The 12643-nt window shown below is 38.7% G+C and overlaps 1 protein-coding gene across 5 annotated transcripts in view; it reads left to right on the forward strand.

Moving 5' to 3' along the window:
* DBE1 (debranching enzyme 1) overlaps nt 1-12643 on the forward strand; it is a 170901-nt gene that overhangs the window by 38214 nt on the left and 120044 nt on the right. The window lies entirely within an intron of this gene.

Raw genomic sequence — 12643 nt, forward strand, 5'->3', positions numbered from 1 at the left:
TCCGTGTGGGATATAATTTCAATAAGCATGCACTCACCTGTTTCCAATGTAATATCTTACTAGAAACTTTCCGTGTGGGATATAATTACTGAACAAGACATACAGGAGAATGTATCTCAAATATCCACAAATAGGAGAAGTAAACGAACTGGTGTAACCTAATACAAAACCCATAGTCAACGTTACTGTAATCGAGTGAAGTCACTTTCTATTGTTTCAAGAAAAATCAGGTATGTGAAAGCAATGGTTCAACAAAAAATTCGAATGGTAAAAGTAGGTCATATTGTTGCACTAAAATCAGTGTTGTGCCTACGGTTTGACTATATTTAACCAGAGGATAACCAGGTATGCTGGTCCAAGTATCACAGGGTATAATAATCAGAATATAATAGGATATACATGTAATATTAACTGATCAGCATATCACCTGGTGATCCCTTAACATGAACTGGTAAGCATGTACCAATGTATTCAGTTAATACTAACTGATTAACGAGGCATGCTGTTAATCATAATTTTGTTTTTCATAACCATGTTACGATTTCTTTCAAAATGAGATAGACACAATCGGCCAACCTAAACATGCTATGTTTTACAAAATGAAACAGTCAAAATCGGTTATTGGGAATTAATATAATCAGGTTGTATTTTTTTTGAACAAAACATATGTTATTGGCCAACATAGATTTATCATACTCAGGTTACAATTTACAGAATAGAACATACCCATCAGGCTATGTTTTACAAAATGAGACAGTCGAAATCGGCTAATGGAAGTTAACATAATCAGGTTATATTTTTCAGAAGAAAACACATGTTATTGGCCACATCGATTTATCATACTCAGGTTATAATTTACCGAATAGAACATACCCATCAGGCTATGTTTTACAAAAATGAAACAATCGAAATCGGCTAATGAAAATTAACATAATCAGGTTATATTTTTCAGAAGAAAACACATGTTATTGGCCAACATAGATTTCTCATACTCAGGTTACAATTTACCGAATAGAACATACCCATCAGACTATGTTTTACAAAATGAAACAGTCGAAATCGGCTAATGGAAGTTAACATAATCAGGTTATATTTTTCAGAAGAAAACACATGTTATTAGCCATCATAGATTTATCATACTCAGGTTACAATTTACCGAATAGAACATACACAATACACATTCCTTTCCACCAAAACTAGCAGTGACCCCCCCAAAAAATCTGGGATTATCCGAATGCTACAGCTGAAAATCCTCGGATCTAAGTATCCAATGCTACCATCGGAAACCCCCAAAATATGGGGTTACCAAGAAATTTCCCCAAATCAAAATGTTGCAGCTGCCGAAAATCCCATTCACCCACTTTGGGTTTTCCGGCAGCCAAGAACCCCTAGGTACTCTATCGTATGCCTTATCCAAATCAATAAAAACCATATGCAAATCTTTGTTCCCCTCTCTATATCTCTCAATAAGTTGTCTAAGAAGATGTATATCTTCCATAGTTGATCTTCCAGGCATAAAACTAAATTGATTCTCTGATATCATGGCAACCTTCCTCAACCTATACTCAATCACCCTCTCCCAAAGTTTCCTAGTATGACTCATGAGTTTTATACCACGATAGTTTGTGCAATCTTGTATATCACCCTTATTCTTATAGAGAGGCACCAAAGTACTCTTCCTCCACTCATTAGGCATCTTATTTGTCCGCCAAATCATGTTAAAAAGATTTTCCAACCATACTAAACCTTTCTCACCCAAGCATTTCCAAGCCTCGATAGGTATACCATCCGGGCCAACTGTCTTTCTGGATTGCATTTTCTTCAAAGCCTCTGCAATTTCTTTCTTTTGAATCTTGCGCATGAAGTCACGATTCATCTCATGAAAAGGAACAGATAAGTCTCCAAGATCCTGGGCATGCCTTCCATTAAATAGCTTATCAAAATAATCTTTCCATCTCTCCTTAATCTCCTCATCTTTAACTAAAACCCTTTGCGTTTCATCTTTGATACATCTAACTATACCCAAATCCCTTGATTTCATATCTCTCATCTTTGCAAGCCTATAAATATCCTTTTCGCCCTCCTTGGTATCCAACTTGTCATAGACCTCCTTATATACCTTATCGCTCGCGTTTCAAACTACTTTTTTAGCTTCCTTCTTTGCTACCATATACTTCTCCAAATTCTCATTATCACGACTCTTACTTAGATTTCTATAACACTCTCTTTTAACCTTAATAGCTAATTTGACATTTTCGTTCCACCATGATGTATCTTTACCTTGCGGTGCACCGCCTTTAGACTCACCCAAAACCTCCTTCGCCACCTTTCGCATGCAACCCGCTATCTTATTCCACATTGATTCTGCATCCTCCTCGAGACACCAATTAGCTTCCTTAGCTACCTGTTCTACAAACATTCCTTGTTTAGCTCCTTTCAGTGCCCACCACTTAATTCTAGGATCTATCCTATGTTTATCCCTTTTGTGGCATTTTCTAATTTTAAGATCTAAAATTAAGACTCTATGCTGTGTAGCTACACTTTCTCCCGGTATAACCTTACAATTGATGCAACAACCCCTATCTCTCTTTCTGAGTAGGAAAAAATCTATCTGACTCTTGTTAACCCCACTTTTAAATGTTAATATTTTTTTTCTTATAATATTTTTCAAAAAACGAAAAAAGAGATAGTGTAGATATACTTGGGTATCCTAATCTTCTATGTCAAGGATCTAAGTCAATCTCTTGGCATAGTTACAAAAAGATTCTTTAGGAAGACACAAAAAATCCATATGATAGATGTCTATTCTTCTATGGCATTGCTTAACCAGCTTCATCGACTGGAGATCCTACACCCAACAAGCCTTAGATGAGAAGACCTCACACCCATAATCAAATATTTGAGAAAACGAAAAAAGGTTTATGTTAAGTTTTGGAATAACTAACATTTGGGATACATTTTTTTGAATCATTTGAAAAGTTTCAAATTTCCTATACTTTTCACATTTAGAAAGGTTCCATCTACGGTTGACACACATGAGAAATATGAATTGGTGCAATTGGAAAGTAAAAATTGATTATGTGTCATATGAAATGAAGCTCCCGAATCTAAAATCTAGGAGGACTTACCTGGAGGGGAAGTGGTAAACATGGCGGTACCAGCTGTGGATGGAGTGACTTTTAGATATTGTGAAATGGCCTCTGTAAGTTGAGCGATTGTCAAGTCATTGAGAACGCCTTTTGGTTGTTTCTTCTCGTTTTGGAGCCTTTTCATTCATCATGGCCACCTTCTTTTTGAGTTTTGGGCATTCCGGTTTTTGTTAAAATGTAACATGTAAATACATATATAATATATATATATATATATATATTATTTTTATAATATATATATATTATTTATATTTTTTATTTCTTTTTATTCTTTCTTTTTCATTTTCTTTATTTCTATTTTTTTCTAGTTCACTTTCAACTAGATTGTCAAGATCTCGTTAGATCTTGACCATTCCTATAGCCGTTGGACCTAGTCCAATGGCTATAAATAGAGCCATTGGACTAGGTCCAATGACTCTTAGGAAGAGCTCCTTAAGCACTCTTCCTCTCCTCTACTTCTTGTATAAATAGGGGTGAACCCCTCCCTTGTAAAGCAATGCTTCTTAAGCATTTTTAGTATATGAATAAATTATTATTTATTTCAAGTGTTCTTCCATTTATACCATTTCAAGGGTCATGCTTGTAGTGTCTCCAATAAACACATATTTGTGAGGCGCATTTGTAGAAGACCACCATTTCATTACAGTTTTATGTGCCCTGGTTCATTACAAAAATGACAAATGATCTGTATTCCTCCTTCAGTGTATTTTTTCTCAAAGTGAGCATGTTTATAAGTTCTCACATGGTTTTCGGGCCTTGATATGACAAAAACCTCCTAGTTTTCACTTAACAAACTTCGGCAAGAGCCTCACTTATAGAAGGTGTGGTAGTTCCATGGAGACGGGATAACCTTGCTCAAACTCCGGTGTAAGCCCATACAAGGAGAAAATATTTTCTCTCTCAACCATGAACTGAAGTAACATCAAAGAAGCAATAGAATGCCATCAAGGGCTACGGGAGAGCGCAAACACACAAAAGACCACTAATGAGTCAAACTACAATCTCACAACATAGACAATCACCAAGTATAAACCACACAAGAAACATGATATAAAAATATAATTGTATATAAACTCAAATATTCTTGAAAAAGCAAGAATGCAAGATATACAAAACGGAAGAGGGACCCATTTACAGAGACAAGTGAGAGAGATGGGCAGCAGTCCAACTAGTCATTGGACTGCCTCCAACGGTCATATTTATGACCATTGGGAGCAGTCCAACGACTAGTTGGACTGCCCCGACATCCTAGTTTTTCTAACATTTGACATACATGATCATTCTCAAAGACAGGTTGGCGAATAAGAGTTAACTGACTGACAGTACTCTTTAACCTCATACATTTCATTATTGACATCTACACTCTTTTTGTATTTTGAAATTCCATCTTAAGATGCATGGTTCGTGGTGAAAGAATGAAACCCTAATCTACGATGAGAGAAGAGAAGAGAGGGAGAGAGAAATTTCCAGCTGAAAGGAGGGTTCAGTCCATCGTGACTGCCCTCTCATTCTATTTAACATAAAGTGTAAACATTAGGGTACTAAAATACCCTTTTACAAAATAATAATTTACAATACATGAACTGGATCTGGACCTGATCCATTATACAAATGGATCGGGTCAGACATACAATGAAGATAATAATGTCTTCTTTTCAGCCTCCCTTAAGTTGTGCATGGTGTTGGACCATGAACAACTTGTTCTTCAAAAACCAAAATCTATCCTTTGTTAACCCTTTAGTGAGGATATCAACAACTTGTTCTTTTGTTGACACATACATGGGCTCAATCTCTTTGTCTTCAACCTTTTTCCTGATAAAATGTTGATCTATTTCAATGTGCTTTGCTCGACTATGGTGAATGGGATTGAATGACATGTTGATGGCACTTTGATTGTCACACATCAACAGTGATCGAACAATCGGCTCTCCCATTTCAGTCAGAAGATGTCTTATCCATGTACCCTCGGCCATGGCAGTGGCCATTGATCTGTATTCGGCCTCAGTGCTCGATCTAGCAACCGCCTTTTGTTTTCTACTGCTCCAGGATACCAAGTTTGGCCCAATGAAGCTGCAATAACCAGATACTGATCGTCGTTCGTCTGGATCCCCCGCCCAATCAGCATCAGCATAAGTAATAATCTCATGGCCCCCACCTGGATCTAATTCTTCCTTGCCTTTGTATACCAGCCCATCACCCACTGTACCCTTTAGGTAGCGAAGTATACGTTTGACTGCCTCCATATGTGACACACGAGGTTCATGCATAAACTGGGATACCTGATTAACTGAATATACTATGTCGGGTCTAGTAAAAGTCAGGTATTGCAACATGCCAACTAAACTGCGATACTTAGTGGGATCTCCATATATATCCCCTTCTTGTGAACTCAATTTCTGATGAATGACACTTGGAGTTGTTAACGACTTACAATCTGTCATGCCTGCTCTGCCGAGAATGTCCAGCGTATATTTGTGTTGAGTAAGGGTAAGTGTATCATTCTTGTTATCAACTTTTACCCCAAGAAAATATCGCAGCTCTCCCAAATCTTTCATCTTAAATCTCTGATTTAATAACTTCTTCACCTGCTCAATGTGGCTTTTACAATTCCCTGTGATGATGATATCATCAACATATATCAACAGAAGGGTAGTAACTCCTTGTTCATTGTGAATGAATAATGAGTGATCCAGAAGAGACCTAGAAAAACCATGCCGTTGTATTTCTAGAGAAAAACTGTCGAACCAGGAACGAGAAGCTTGTTTCAAACCATAGAGTGCTCTCTTTAATTTGCATACATATTTTTTGGCGTCTCGTTCTGCATATCCAGTGGGTTGTTCCATGTAGACCTCTTCTTTTAAATCCCCGTGCAGAAAAGCATTTTTCACATCCAGCTGGCTCAATGTCCATCCATATTTAATGGCTAGACTCAACACAATACGAATAGTCCCCATCTTGACAACAAGACTAAAAGTTTCATCAAAGTCTTGGCCTTCCTCTTGTGTGAATCCCTTGGCTACCAGTCGAGCCTTGTACCTTTCGATGCTCCCATCTGGTTTATATTTTATCTTGTACACCCATTTTGACCCAACGACATTTCTGTTCAGTGGTCTAGGCACAATCTCCCATGTGCCACATTCATGTAAGGCCTCCATTTCTTCATTCATTGCTTCTACCCATCTTCTAGAGCTCGCAGCTTGATAGAACATAAGAGGCTCATCCTCTTTACTTATGGATGTCAAGAATAACTGAAAATCCATTGAAAGATTTTTATAACTTACCCACCTGTCAAGTGGATGTCGAATCCGTGAAGATCTTCTGATATCCATTTGCTGCGAAACGGATGATCCAGATGGATCCGTGTTCGAACAAGAAGTGAATGAGGGCTCTTTCTCTCGCCGAGTGTACACAATTCCCTTATACCTTGTTGGCTCCAAGTCATATGTGACAGTTTCCTCCGTTTGAGTCTCATTGGCTGAATCCTCATGTGGCTCATTCTGACTGCAATTTTCTGGACATTCTACTATACCATTGGAGAAGAGTTCTGAATTTAACCATGGGTAGTATACCTCAATGCTGGAGCTTGAGTTATCAGTATCCACCATAGTTGAATTATTATCCTGATCAGCAAAGTTCATTTCATCGAAAATAACATTCCTTGATATTTTGACACGCTTACTCAGGGCATCATAACACCTGTACCCTTTGTAATCTTCGGCATATCCTATAAACCTGCATTTCAAAGCTTTATCTTGGAACTTGTGCCTGAGTGAGCTATCAATGTGCACATAACAAACAGACCCAAACACACGTAATTCATGATAATCAGGTTGTATGCCAAAAAGAGAGAAGTATGGTGACTTATTTTCTAAGATATTCATGGGCAAGCGATTTATCACATGAACTGTGGAGTGGAAGGCCTCAGTCCATAATGATGTAGGGAGATTGCTCCCGTGCATCATGCTCATTGCAGTCTCAACAATATGTCGATGCTTCATCTCAGCAATCCCATTTTGTTGAGGTGTATGAGGGCAAGACACTCTTCTTTTTATCCCATTATGTTGAAGAAAATTAACAAAGTCACTCGAGGAGAATTCACCTCCTCCATCACACTGGAAATTAAGAATGTTGGTAGAGAAATGATTTTGAACGAAAGAGTGGAATTTCTGGAACAATCCAAAAACTTCTGATTTGTGCTTCATAAAGAATATCCAAGTATAACGTGAATAACTATCAACGAAAATAAGATAGTATTTACTGCCAGAAAAAGAAGTAATTGGAGCAGGACCCCAGACATCTGAACAAATGACCTCAAATGGCCTTGAAGCTCTTTTATTAATGGAAGCAAAAGGTAAGACATGACTCTTACATAGATGACAGCTAGAACATTTTGTATCAACGACTTCTGAACTCAGACTGGACTTAGGAATAAGATTATTCATGACAAGTTTTTCAATAAAATGGCGACCACAATGGCCAAGACGACTATGCCAAAGTCTTGGTTTATTACTTTCAGAAACATTAAATAAAAAATCAGAATCAAAGACTTGGTGAGGCTTCAAGGATGAATAGTTGGGATGAATGAATGAAGGATCTTCTTGGAAGATGTACATGTTGCCCCATCGTTTTCCTTCAGCGAATGTCCTCCTCGTGCGAAGATCCTTGACATAAACAGAAGAGGGAGTAAATTCAACTGAAGCATTTGCATCATCAACAAGCTTTGAGACAGAAACAATGTTCTTTTGAATATTAGGAGCATGGATGACACTTGGAAGTTTAAGAGAGGACTTTGACATGTGTATAATGGCATTTCCAGTATGTGAGATGGCATGATGTGATCCATCTCCTGTGACAATGCTATTCTTTCCAACATAAGGTGTAAGAGTCAAGAGTTTACGTACATCACCTGTAACATGAGTAGCTGCTCCAGAGTCGACATACCAAGTTCCTTTGTCATTTTGTTTCATATTCAATCCTGCCAAGGCTGCCAACAACAACTCTTTTACTTCTCCATCCTTTCTAGCCTCTGCTTGTGGAGCTTTCCCTTTGTTTTGAGGATTAAACTAACAGTTCGCTTTAATGTGCCCTTTCTTGTTGCATAGGAAACAGGTGGGAATGGGTCTTTGTCCCTGAACATTGGGTGTTGGAAGTATGCCACGACCTCCATAGTTATTTCTCCCTTGTCCTCCTTTTCCTCGAAAAGAACTTCCTCTACCTTGACCATAACTCATTCCCATAGCCAGCACATCTTGTGTTCCGGAATTCCCATGAAAAGCTTCAGAGGAACCTTTCAGATTCATCTCATATTGCAACAGTTTTGCACGAAGATCTTCAAACTTTGGAAGTTCTGGTAAACATAGTAAGGTTGTCGTCATAACATGATAATCTGGCCCCAATCCACTCAAGGTTTGTTGTACTTTATCTTTTTCACTGACGAGACACCCAACAACCGCCAACTGATCTGTGATGCCTTTCATTTTATTCAGGTATTCCATAATAGACATGGAATCTTTCTTCAGCATTTGAAATTCTCGCTTAAGAAACATAATTCTTGCCTCAGAAATTTGTGAATATGTTTGAACTAACATATCCCACAGTTCCTTTGCCGAACAATCATCAGGAAGAGCAATAAGGACCTCCTGTGAAAGAGTTGAAGTGATATATGCCACTAGCGATTGATCTCTCTTCATCCAAGCAACATATTCTGGATTCTTGTGAAAAACAACAGATTGTTCGCCTTTATCATCCACCTTTTCTTGCGAAAGAAATTCTGGAGGCGGTGGGACCGATCCATCCAGATGACCAGAAAGGTCCTGACTTTTTATAAACGGAATAATCTGTCTTTTCCAGGTCAAGAAATTACAGTTATTCAATTTTTCAGAGACTAGTTGACCAAGAAAACTGGAGGACAGGCATGATTGCCCGTGAGTAAATTCCATTTGATGAATATGCTTGAACTGACACTTAGGTATGAAGAACAAAGAACTCGGCTAACAGAAAAAGACAGATAAGATATGACAGATGGCTAACAATGATTAGCAGGAAAAACAGCAGAAAGGAAAAGGAAATCACAGATCAAGAGATTAACAATGATTAGCAGGGATTAAACCACAGATCAAGAGATTAAATGTAGGAAAAACAGCAGGAAAACAGCAGGGATTAAACCTGATGAACCTGATTTCACAAAGAAGCAATCACGGCTGAAAAGAAAACACAGATTGATGCTGTAACACACGGCTGAAAGAAATCACAGATTTTCTTCACACAGATTCACGCTAGGTATTTGAGGGCCACAATACCACACAGATTCACAGAGATTTACCACACAGATTCAAATCACGGCACACAGATTCACGCTGGGATTCACGGCTGATAAGTTCACTCTGCTGACGCTGGTGGATTCACGCTGGGATTTGCTCACGCAGTCTAAGGCTGGGTTTTCTTCACGCAGACGCAGATTCACGCAGATGGGCTTTCTTCACGCAGACTGGGCTTTCTTTCTTCACGCAGGCTGAAATCACGCTGATTCACGACCAGACATTCTGCACTGGGTATTTACGCTGGGTATTCACACCCAGATTCACGCAGATAGCTGATGCAAATCCACGTTGATGCACACGCTGTGCTTTCTTCACGCAGATCCACAACCTGGCTCTGATACCATGAAAGAATGAAACCCTAATCTACGATGAGAGAAGAGAAGAGAGGGAGAGAGAAATTTCCAGCTGAAAGGAGGGTTCAGTCCATCGTGACTGCCCTCTCATTCTATTTAACATAAAGTGTAAACATTAGGGTACTAAAATACCCTTTTACAAAATAATAATTTACAATACATGAACTGGATCTGAACCTGATCCATTATACAAATGGATCGGGTCAGACATACAATGAAGATAATAATGTCTTCTTTTCACGTGGATCAGATACTTGTGAATATATCTTGGGCAGTTCGATCTAAACATCCACTCCTGTTAAACAGTGTTGTATTCTGATCAGTGTTATTGAAAGGGCGCCTCGCCTCAAGTTGAAGAGCTTTTTGCCTTGAGGCGCAAGCCTAAGGCGTCAACATAGTTGAGGCATGCACCTCATACGCCTTGAGGCGTGCATGAGGTGCACACCTTGTGACGAGGCATGCCTCAAGATCCCCATATTTGCGTTGTCAAATGGGGTCAAAGTCCCCATTTAACCCAAAATCAATTAAAAAAATGACAAAAAGGGGGGAGGGCACCTCTGCCCTTTCGTGTTCTCCCCTCTGTCCTCACCACCCCTCCTCTCTTGTCCTCCCTACCCCTCCTCTTTACCTTCTAAGCCACCATCGGTGGCAACCATCACTAGCGGCAGCCACCACCAAGGAGTTTGTGTGTGTGTGTCTAATAATAATAATAATAATAATAATAATAAGAATAAGAAGAAGAAGAAGAAGAAGAAGAAGAAGAAGAAGAAGGAGGAGGAGGAGGCAGAGGAGGAGGAGGAGGAGGGAGGAGGAGCTACCCACATCGACTTGGACTCAACTCAGTTGCATCCCTTAGTACTGGTTTGTCCAATATAGTATGGTGAAACAAGGTCAACGCTATTCAAGTGCCCCATTAGATTCAAGCTTTCTATGAATAGGGTCTTTTGATGCTCCCACATGAGATAATTTGCTGAATCTGTTGATCACAATTGAGGCTAGTGAGAACCCTATCAAAAGTTCAGATTTGTTAAACCACGTCATTAGAGGCCCACAAGGGCTCGGCACACCTGGCTAGGTGGTTTGGCTTAAGGTTTTCAAGTTGAAGGAGGTCGAGAATTTGATACTCGGGGTCGGGGCGTGTGGCGTATGCTGCAAGGCCAAAGTAAAATGGGAAACTATCCTCAATGGGCATGGGGAGAATACCCCTGGAGTTTTGCACTGCAGGCATCGATTCAGGTCCAACGTGACACCTTTTGGCCTGAAACAGGATGTCCAAAGCATATGGTGGTTTCTCCATGTTAAATAAAAAAAAAGTGTAATTAGAGACCTTTCAGCACTCTAATGTACTCGGTAAAGAAGAAGGTACATGTAAATTTTCATTCTTTTGACACTAATATGCCCTTTAAAAGAAAGGAGTAGAGGAATAAATAAGACTTCAGCAGCCATGTTCATTCCTCATGACTTGGATGAGTCAATGTGGAATAGATTTGTCGCAACGAAGGAAATAAAAGGCTATTATAGAAAGGGAAAAAATTGTCATGGCAAACAAGAGATTGTTATAGAAAGTGATGAAAGGTATTAGAAAGTTGACAAAAGGTGGAAACAAAGAATGTTATGGAACTTAGATGATCACTTCAAAGGAAGGACTGAATTGATCAGCCAAAGAATTAGCTTAATTGGCAATGAGACTCGAGTGACTTGCAGTTGCTGACTTTAGGATAACATTGGCAGGGCAGTGTGCTAATATCACCAATAATGTGGTGATAATGACATGAGAGAAGAATAGAAACAACAGCTAAGCATGGAACTTTGAAGCACAGTGAATGACAGGCAATATGAACAACGAAGAAAAACTAACTGCAGCAGTGGAAAATAAGATAAAAAATAACAAGAGATTGGACTTCATAATGATTTGGATTTTGGACACAGTTGATATGAAACAGTAAAAGAAACTAATCAGTTTGATTTCATTAACCAAGAGAACCTGATCAATGGTGCATGTGCACTATGATCAAGTCTGCCAAACAGATATAAAGATCTTGGGCATATAGATCTTTCAGCATTCTAATCAGATCTATCATTCAGATCTGTGTGCAAAAGATCGTTGCAACTAGAGACTGCAAGAGTACTTTGATCAGACCTCTGTAGATACAAACCAAGATCAGAGTAGGTGCAAAAAATAAATAAATCTGACAAGGCCTATAACAGTGTTACTCTCAACTTATGGTGGGTGGGATGCCCTCTATTAATGAGTATTCATTTTAATATATTCTTTCTTTGTTACAATAATGCCCTTGTGCTTTGTTAAATTTGCAACTTAATTTATGTATATGTTACTAGGCAATTGATGAGTGCCTCTTAAACTTGAATGACCAACCTGCCCTTAGTGCTTGAGAAACACTGCTGCACATGTTGTAATGTGCTTTAATAAAATAGAGTTTCTTGAGAGGGTAAGAAGTCTTGGAAAACTTTCTATGCTTGCATTATGAAGAATCTTATTGGAAAATGGCATGGATTTCTGATGTTGTTCAGATATCCTCATGGAGATTTAAAACACAAAATGTAGGTGTAATACAATTAATAATAAAACTTCCCCAGCTGGAAATTCCTGTTGGTATGACAAGCATGTATCAAGGCTGGGGAATGACACTCCAGTTGCAGGTTGTCACTACTGTTTGGTTTTATGGCAATTAGTCATTTCTGTTTTCAGTTGAGTAAGCTGTTTATTTATGCAAAGAAAAATGGTAAGCATCTATTGAATTGCTGTTGTACGTTAATTTAGGGCAGTTTCATAAGTTGGAAGCTAATGCTAACCTTTGGA

Source organism: Nuphar pumila, chromosome 4 (assembly GCF_984573655.1).
Source record: "Nuphar pumila chromosome 4, dmNupPumi1.hap1.1, whole genome shotgun sequence".
NCBI classification, from domain to species: domain Eukaryota; kingdom Viridiplantae; phylum Streptophyta; class Magnoliopsida; order Nymphaeales; family Nymphaeaceae; genus Nuphar; species Nuphar pumila.